The sequence below is a fragment of the Octopus bimaculoides genome, chromosome 11, assembly GCF_046866305.1.
Source record: "Octopus bimaculoides isolate indiv1 chromosome 11, ASM4686630v1, whole genome shotgun sequence".
Lineage (NCBI taxonomy): Eukaryota > Metazoa > Mollusca > Cephalopoda > Octopoda > Octopodidae > Octopus > Octopus bimaculoides.
The window spans coordinates 29,088,764-29,099,223 of record NC_142938.1 but is presented as its reverse complement, the minus strand read 5'-3'; the positions used below and the strand labels follow the sequence as shown (position 1 = coordinate 29,099,223).

Sequence of the window (10,460 nt, the reverse complement as noted above, 5' to 3'; positions counted from 1 at the left end):
TCGTTGGCCCTCCACACCAAGCCTTAACATATAATCAAATAAGTATAAATAAAGTGCCTTAATTAAAGTATAATATGTAATACCATCGGACCAATAATCCGGCAAGCTTGGGACAGGAAATGTCCTGGATTTTTGGATTTTCCAGTTTTCAGGAGACAGTCTATATATATATATACTTAAAATATGAAATAAACTATGAAAGGTATAGAGCGAAATTATTTAAGACAGTCAAATTAATAAGCTTTTAAAACATAGACTGCTTGACATACTAATTCCTTTAAAATTCTTAAATATCTTATCATATATACAACATAATGCTTATAGGATGAAAATTAAATGAAGAAAAATAAAGAACATGATTTTATTTAACACATACAGGTAGAAATTAATGCAATTCCAAAGCGGAGTATGCTTAATCTTTATTAATCCACGTAAACGAAGTAATAAAAAAATAAAATATTTTTAACACATCATATACAAATGAATCATCTTCAAAAACGTTCTGTTTGCTCAATACATGGTACAGTATTTTTCATGATACTGCATTTTTGGAAGCCGTATAAGAGATCTGGTACACTTCTTTCTAAAATATTCTTACATAAAGAAAGGTTCGTGTTTGTGAATTTATTAAATTTTATCAATAACTGATTTCATAGTACTAATTAAAATTTTCACGTTTGAACTTATATCATTGAAATGAGTAGAGTTTACATTTTGTTTTTATTCATATATAGAATGAATCATTTAAATAAAGTAAACAATGTTTAATCATCAGGCGCAAGCGTGACTGTGTGGTAAGAAGCCTGGATCCGAGTTCAGTCCCACTGCGTGGCACCTCGGGCAAGTGTCTTTTACTATAGCCTTGGGCTGATCAAAGCCTTTGGTAGACGAAAACTGAAAGAAGCATTTTCTGCGTGATAAGCTGTGTATGATAAAATGAAAGTAAACATTAGAAGGGATTTGAACAAAATGAAAGTTATGCGTGAGAATTAATACATATACAAAGAGAGTGAATGTTAAAGAGTGTGGTATATATATATATATATATATATATATATATATATGTATACATACATATATATAAAGATATACAGATATAGGGCAGGGAATTGCCAATTAGTAATAAAATTAATAATTAACAATTTTGCCAAGTAGTTCAGTATGAAAAAAACCTTTATCGGTAAAACCATTTATAATCATAAATATATAGGGGTCAGCATGAGTTGCTTCACCAACATACTGAAAATTTAGAAATAGCAGTCAAAGAACTACTGATTCTAAACTACAATTTTTTCTCTAACGGATGGCGATATTTATGGCACACATAGAACAAAAAACAGAAGAGAAAATAAAAACAAACCTGCCTTTAGTTAATCATGTACGACGTTTCATGGTTAAGAATATAAAACTATTCTTTGCTAATCATCAGCATGATGTACGATAAATCTGAAAATGTCTATATACTCATGGGCATTTGACCATGCGACATCAAAATCACATGAGGAAAGGCATTCACAAAATTTATCGGCTAGTAAGTTCAACATTTCACCCCAAGAAAAAATTGTAGTTTAGAATCAGTAGTTCTTTGACTGCTATTTCTAAATTTTCAGTATGTTGGTGAAGCAACTCATGCTGACCCCTATATATTTATGATTATATATAAAGATAGATTGATGGTGTTAGATAAAGAGTGGGGAGTTGCCAGTCTAAAAGTTGAGTTATTTCTAGTAGCAAATTATTTTTTTATCATTATTTACGAACGACATTGTTTGTAGGACGCATATTTCGAAAATCAAACTCGTTTACCAAGCCTTTTTCGGCTTAACACACATACATAACCACATACACTTGCGACCTCATTACTTTTTCAAGGCGGTGCCCTAGCATGACCGCAGTCAAAGGATTGAAACAAGTGAAAAGTAAAAGACGTGTATATGTATGTATGTATGTATGTATGCATGCACGCATGTATTTATGCATGCATGTATTTATGCATGCATGCATGTATGTATGTATGTATGTATGTGTGTATGTATGAACAATATCCACTAAAATATTTTTACCTTTCTTCTCGCTACTTTTTATAATTTTATTGTATTCCACATCGTGAAACACTTGTAATTTGCCTTTAAAAACAAAATCGTACCTTTCATGATTAAAAAAGTGGAACACTACAAGCTTATATGTGTATAACAAAATTGAAATTTTGAAAGAAGTATCTATAAAACGATAATTTCAGTCGTTTAAAATGAAGAATAGAATATTTTCCAACCAAGGGAAAAAAGTATAATGGAACCCAAAATATCTCTCGTTTCCTCCTCCTCCTCTCAGCTAAAACAGAGAAATTCCAACTTAAGTGGGATAAGTATTCTGAAAGTCTATCGATGATAACGATAATTCATATTTTGGCACAAGGCAACATTTTCGGGGGGGAGGGGTAAGTCGTTTACATCGATCCCAGTGCTCAACTGGTACTTATTTTATTGAGCCTGTAAGGACGAAAGGCAAAGTCGACCACAGCAGAATTTGAACTCAGAACATAAAGACAGATGAAATGCCCCAAACAATTTTTGCCAGGTGCACCAACGATTCTGCCAGCTCGCCACCTGTTTGCTGGGTGAATGTGTATATGTGTGTGGTTTGTGTGAATGTGTGTGTGTGAGCGAGTTTGTGTGTGTGATGATTGTGGTATTGAAAGTATTTCATTAACATGTTACGTATTTCTGACAAAAGGGCAAGAAATATCATTCTAACCAAGGGAGTTTGTTCTCACATCAGTTTTAGTGGATAAGGCTTCAATATTATGGCTGCAACATCATCATCATCGCCAGCAGCTGTACACTTACTTCGGACATAGTAAAATAGGTCATAGTTCCATTAGTTCTTGAAAACGTCCATTAGAACCACTTTCCAATTCAAGTTCTGAAATATTTAAAACATGAACGATAGCTCTTCCCTTTGACCTACACTGGTTTAATTATATTGTATAACAATGAGGAAAAATGCGGAAATAAGAATAACCTTTTCTAGGGGCATGTTGTGTGTAGATCACGAATATAACATCCGTTTCTTTCTATGACCCTCCAATTTCTGTAAATTACCATTTTACTTACGTTAAATACACTGATGGTTCCGTAGGAATTGAATGCAAACAGGATTGGGTCGAAACTGACAACTCTAAAAGTTATAAACGGATTTTGATATAATTTTAATGGGGTGTTCCTAAGTTATGTCAACCTAACCTATGAAAATTATAAAAGTACATTCAATATTTTTATAGTTATATGGGTCCAAATCCGTGGTAAATCTTACAAGAAACCACGACTCAACATGAACTCAATGATCTAGTTCGTGATCTAACACTTACCAAGCAACAGAGTGAAGTCCTGGCCTCACGTTTGCAACCTTGGAACCTGTTGGATAAAGATGTTCGAATTACAGTATTTGGGAAGTGTTCTGCAGATCTACAGCAATTCTTCACACTGGAAAACAATTTGACTTATTGTAATGATATCAGAGACCTATTCAGTGCCCTTGAGCTGACCTATGGACCAAATGAGTTGAGGTTATTCATAGATGCATCCCTTTACAGCATAAAAGCGGTTCTGTTGCACATTGGGAACACCATGCCTTCAGTTCCACTGGTTCACTCAGTCATTTTAAGAGAGACATAAGTGGTCCTCGCTTTTATTCTAGACCGTATACGTTACAAGGAGCACGAGTGGCTAATTTGTGAAGACTTGAAAGCACTAGCCCTACTTAATGGGCTACAAACTGGATACACCAAGTTTGTGTGCTTCCTTTTCCTGTGGGACAGTAGGGCCAGATCAGAACATTATGCACGCTCAGAATGGCCACCTCGGGAAACTATGATGCCTCGATGCCATAATGTAAATTATGAGCCACTAATTAAGAAAGAAAAAATCATTTTGCCACCACTGCATATAAAACTAGGCCTAATGAAGCAATTCACCAAAGTGCTGCAACATAACAAGCCATATTTCCAGCACCTCAAGGCGATCTTTCTTAAAATAAGTGACACCAAGGTTAAATCGGGCATATTCGTAGGCCCTCGGATTCGTCAACTTACAGCTGATGAAGACTTCGAGGCGACAATGGATGAAACTGAGCTAGCGGCCTGGCATGCATTCAAAGATGTATGCAAAGGATTTCTGAGAAAGCACCGAGTGGTCCAGCAAGAAAGTATAGTGGAGAGCCTAATCAAAATCTCGGATGCAATATGTCACTGAAGATACACTTTCTTCCTTCTCATCAGTCCTTCTTCCCAGAGAATGCAGAAGATGTGAGTGATGAACATGGAGAGAGGTTTCATCAAGTTATAGCGTCAATGAAAAACAAGTATAAAGGAAAATGGAGCCCAGCTATGCTGGCTGACTTCTGCTGGAGCCTGAAGCATCACACACCTGAGACGTCTTATAAACGAAAAAGTAAATACTAAAATGTAGGTTAATACATTATATAATGCTAAAAAAAAGTATGCCGATACATTATATATTTATGAATTAATTACAACGGACCTATTTAATCTGACTTTGGGAGCAAAATAAATTTATGGTATCGTGGAAATTGGTATAAATTGCAGAGTTATTAAGTCGGTAATTTACAAGAAAATGTGACGTGATGGGAGTTTTTTGTTATAAAATTCGAATTTAGCACAATTAACTTAATAATAAAATGTACATGAGAACTATGTTTTTTGCTTGACCCGGAAATTTGTTGTACAGTGTTACAGGTAGATTTTATTGTTGGATTAATTGAACTAACGGCTACAATTAAATACTCGCATATAGGTCTATGGTCACGCTACTTTCCGGCGATGAATTGTATCATCACATGATTCATCTATCAATCTAAATGGACTGAAAAGATGATAATGCGTCCTCCATGCAAACTTATAAATACTTTTGACAAGAGACGTACCTCAAACATCTGTGCAATATTTTACTTCAAGTTTCCACTGAACTCGAAATTTCTCACAATCAAAATATATTTTATGATTGAATGTGTATGAATGTTTCTTCGCTTAAAGCCTTCTCACACATCACAGAACCTGAAATACAAGCCTACCACTTAAGTAATTCCAATTATCTAACACTAGTCAAGACTACATAGCATTTAGTCGTTTTCCTTGACGTCTTTCACTTTGAGTTAAGGTGAGCAAAGTTGTAAATCAACTATGACTACTTCGTTGATATTTTGACAAAAGAATTGTCAATATATACACAGAAGCAAGGACTTGCAAGAGAGTGAATAACTTGATTACACACACAAAGGCCGAGGTTTGTAAAGCAGTTTCATAACCTATTGAATATATACAGAAAAGCAAAGGTTTCTAAAAGAAATGTATTACTCAACTGAATGTATTCACAGAAGCAGAGTTTTGAAAAAAGGTTTATAACCTATTGAATATGCACACATGGGCAGATGTCTGTAAAAGAAATGTTCTATACCTTTCTACCACACAATATAAAATATGTGGTACGAAGAATTATCTTATAATAATCTCTCTCAACAAAGCGCATGCGCAAACTAAGACATTGAAGTTTTATGCTGTCATTTTGCTCCACAAAATGGCTGCTTAACCTTTTTATATTTATTATAAAATAAAACTCGTAAACCCAGGGTGTGGTAAAGCGGGTCCTCGTAAAGTAAGGAATTATTGTATACATATATGTATATATATCTTTGTGTGTGTGTGTGTCTGCGTTTGTCTCCCGGTGTTGGTGTGCTTATATCCTCGTAACTTAGCGGTTCGGCAAAGAGACCGATAAAATAAGTACTAAGGTTAAAAATAGGTCCTAGTGTCGAATTGTTCGACAAAAACACTTCAAGGTGGTGCTCCAGCGTGGCCGCAGTAAAATGACCGAAACAAGTAAAAGAATAAAAGAAATTCAACTGAATATACTGACAGAACTAGCGGCTTGAAAAAGGTGTGTAATATATTAAATATATACAGAGGTTTGTTAAGGGGTATATAACATAGTAAATAAACACTTAGAAGGGCGGTATAGAGAGTATTGAATTGACCCCGGTATATCTTTGGTTTTTGAAGAAGCGATCTAAGAGCATCTACACTCAGCATGCTAAAAAAAGCAATCAAATCTCCCTTAGAAATACACCGTAAAAATAAAGGTTACAATCTGTTATATAGTACTCAATACATTTTGTTTGGAAGGAGTATAAAATGGTCGGAGCTAGAACTCATTTGATCCAAAATGATTCAGAAATAAAAACAAACAGTTGCTTCTTGATCTGCCGGCTCAGAACAGAGTGAAAACTAATGTAGAATAAGAATATATTGACGGGGGAGACAGAATGACCAAGACATAGTCTAGGTCTACCAAGTAAACAGTTCACCGTTGGTTTCGACGATAATTATCCAGTTGTTCAATCAATTGAATTTCCTACTCATTGAATAAGTATGTAAGGGCAGAATATTCCACAGGCGCAGGTGCTCTTAATGTAACACTCAATCAGAATCAGCGTAACAGTGTGACAAGGAATCTTCTGCTACTGCTGCCAATACTACTACTACTACTGATGATGATGATGATGATGGTGGTGATGATGATGATGATGGTACTGACTTTGCCTTTCATTCTTCCAGGGTTGATAAAATAAGTACCAGTTAAGCACTGGCGTCGATTTAATAGACTTACCCCCCCCCCTCCCCCGAAATTGAGTCCTGGGATCGATGTAATCAAATAAAAATCAAATAAAGTTACGTAAAAAATAAAATCATTTGGATGAAAGCTTAGCGTTTTCCCAACGACAACGCTCTTCTCAATACAAGTGACGAACGGGGATGGCAAGTGTAAACGTAACATTGAAATTTTTTTCTTGGAATTTCTTTTTCATTATTTATGAAATGCATCGTAGTTACGTGGCAAATAAAAACATTAAATAATGTTTAGCGATATTTTTACTCTGCGAATAAGATGTATAGCTTGTGATGAAATTAACTGATGATGAAATTCCAAACGAAGTATCCATAATGTTTGCAGGCCTTTCCCACACCATTGAAGTTTAGACGTAGCACACTGAAGTCGGTATTTGTAGCGATAACGTGAATGTAGGAGGTAGTGTTAAAGCGTTTGGAAAAAAGCTATTTTAAAGGTTGTGTAAAAATACGGGTACTTTGAAAATACCTCACGGAGCGACGACCGTGCCCTACATAGTTTCGAGTTGCTCTTTGACAAGGTATACCACCCGTTCAGCCATCCTGCCAGAGATTCAGTAAAATCATGGGACTGCAGCATGATGGATTGTGAAGAGGTAGCGCAAGAGCTCAACAGAGCCAACGGTGCTTCGTACATGGATACAGAGGAACCCTAAAAGATCAGCGGTCAGGATCATCAAGCTCTATTAAGAGAGTAACTGCAACACATCCATGGGGCTGGCGTCCATGGTTCTGTAATCAGCTAATTAAAGATTTATTATGGATGCTAGCAGGGAGTCATAGGAATCCACGAAAGCAACGCGACCAAGAATAGTAACAGAATATTTACTGTTGGTGTGACTCAATGTTGAATATAGAATCAATTCATTATAGCATTTCTTTTTGACTGAGGCTTTAGGTTTGGTCGCTGAAACAGGTGGATAGCTACAATAAATAGAAGTGTGTGCTCAGTTTATATTTTATTGGCAGCTGGAATCTGATGACGAGAGTCAAAGGTCAGAAAACAAAATTCAATGGGTAGAAAGTTGGGTAGCTGACATGACAAGAAAAAAATACTTTAAAATATATAACATGAATATAAACATTAAGAATAATGATAAATAAATAAAAGCTAAATAAATACCAGAGCCCAGTCAAGCGTGAATATAAAATAACAGCAGCTGAACTGAAGGCTGAAAAATATTTTTTCATGTTCAAAAGGAGTGGCTGCGTTGGTTATGTACAATGATGATGATGATGATAGTGTGTGTGTGTGTGTGTGTGTGTGTGTGTGTGTGTGTGTGTGTGTGTGTGTGTGTGTGTGTGTGACTATGCATTTCTATGTGTTTGTGAATGCATGTCGTTAACGAATATAGGTTGTATTAAAACCCAATTCAGAAAGTTGTATGTTTCACACACACGCACACACATGAATAAATTGTCTAAATTACGTAAAAAGGAAAATAATACTGACATCTCATTTTTCACCAAGTTTACATAAATTTCACCAAAATTACATAAAAATATTTACATAAATTTCACCAAAATTACATAAAAATATCTTGAAATTACTGAAGAATAAATTTATTGGTTTCAACCACGGTCTCCAGAAGACTTCGGGATCTCTTGCAACGCTTCAGGACGATCTCCTTGTTTAAGTTTGTGCATAATACCATAATCCTTGCCTTCAGTTCATATTCGGTATTACAAGGAGTTTTGTTGGTCTCTCGCTCAACTGCGCCCCACACATAATAAGCAAAGGGGTTGCAGTCTGCTGAGTTAGGTAGCCAAATGTTAGGGGTGGTATGGTCGCAGAAATTGTCTGATAGCCATGACTGGGTTCTCCTGCTTGTGCGGCATGCTGCATAGTCCTGTTGCCAGACATAGGGTCTTCCAGCAGCCACTCTCTTAACCCAGGACAGCACTACCTCCTCCAGGCACTTGATGTAGGTTTCCGTGTTGAGTCTGAGGTCGTGTGGGAAGATGAATGGAGGCATAACGTCGCCATCACTAATGATCACTCCAAACACCATGTATTGACTGGCTGTTAGATTTTAATCCCTCTCGGTACATGCATTGTCCTCAGATTAATGCCCAAAACACTCTGAAATGCTTGTATTGGAACTTCCGGTGCGAATGCCAAGCAGTACAGCATGTCGTTTCCAAATTTCTGGCAGAGTGAACTACGTCATGGTGCTGTTTTTCTCACAGACAGTTTTCAACTGATCCTACTATGCTGCGTAGTCAACAGAACCAAAAACAAACAATACGCGAAATTAAAAATATAAAATGACACCATCGCACCCTGTATATGGCTTGAAGGAATTAGGGATCTTTGTGGTTTGACGGGCAACATTTTTTATGTAGTGTTTTTGGTACCGAAACACTTTCAAACTTCGTATACTTGTATATTTTGTGGTATAGAACAGATAAAAAAATTTGTATTCGAAGTTATTTCACGTTAAAAATTGTCTTATTTCGATAATTTCAACTAATCACTGACGTCTATTCAGTTGAAAACAGTTAGCGCTGTAACGGTGTATATCGTATTAATCCCCGTTAGTTCTGACATTTCCGATTAACTAGACTGTTCGTAAACAAAGGGGAAAAAGCCATCAAAATACTTGAATATTGCCTGCACTTGTTATTGGAGCTGGCAGAATTATTAATGCACGTCCAAGTGCTTCATTTCCTAGAAATAGCAGCCAAATCTTCTTTAAATCAAACTCTAGTTTAGGGTTAGGGTTCGGGTTTTAGAGTTAGGGTTCGGGTTATGAGTGAAGTTATGGCAAAAATAATCATAACCCTAACACTAACCCTAAAACTAACCCTAACTCTAGAATCCGAACTCTAAAATTGTTACACACACAGATACGCACAGCGTAATTTATTATATAAACAATATATGCGTATAAATTACGATTAAACCGGATGAAATATGTCACAGGGAATAACATTTTAATGACCGGCAAGCGGTAACTGTATTCAGCTGAATAGACGTCAGTGATTGGTTGAAATTACAGAAATACGACAACTTTAACATGAAATAACTTGCGATGTACAAAATTTTGTTAAGAAGGTTAAGAGAAGAAGTTGTTTTATATGACACATTCTATCAGTGTCTCAAGTTTGAAAGTGTTTCGTTAAGAAAACAAATGTTGCCCGTCAAACCCCAAAGATCCGGAATTAGGATAGTATTATAGATGTCACATGTCTGTTTGCACGTGTGCGTGCAAGAGAGAGAGAGAGAGAGAGAGAGAGAGAGAGAGAGAGAGAGAGAAAGTGTGTGTGTGTGTGTGTGTGTGTGTGTGTGTGTGTGTGTGTGTGTGTGTGTGTATGCGTGCGTGCGTGCGTGTGTGTGTGTGTATGCGTGCGTGCGTGCGTGTGTGTGTGTATGCGTGTGTGAAGTCAGGAAGTCGTGGCCAGGAACCGGTTGATAAAAAATAAAATAAAATAAAAAATATAAACACAAAGCATCTAATGTAAACGGGAAAGGGTTTTTTTTATAGTTGTGGTCAAGAGGTGGTTGCTAACAAAATAAAGATAATGGAATCTCATGTAAAAAGGACGGGGTATTTATGGCATTGGATTGATCAGCTGTAGCGTGTGAAGGCCTTTGATGACCGGTTATGGCAGTTAAGCGCGATGGCGTGGTCAAAAGTTTTGGTGGGTGGGATTCCGGTCTTTAGACTTGGTGGTTGCCTACACCGACATATATATATATATATATATATTTATATATATATATATATATATATATATATATATATATATATATATA

At 36.1% G+C, this 10,460-nt stretch overlaps 1 long non-coding RNA gene across 1 annotated transcript; it reads right to left on the bottom strand.

The window, feature by feature from the left end:
• Window positions 1-408: 408 nt before the first annotated feature.
• LOC149133220 (uncharacterized) lies at window positions 409-5,461 on the bottom strand. The gene is made up of 3 exons (XR_016243765.1): window positions 4,942-5,461; window positions 2,755-2,922; window positions 409-922 (listed from the first exon to the last, which is right to left on the bottom strand). It is a non-coding gene; the product is annotated as an uncharacterized LOC149133220 (long non-coding RNA).
• Window positions 5,462-10,460: the final 4,999 nt, after the last annotated feature.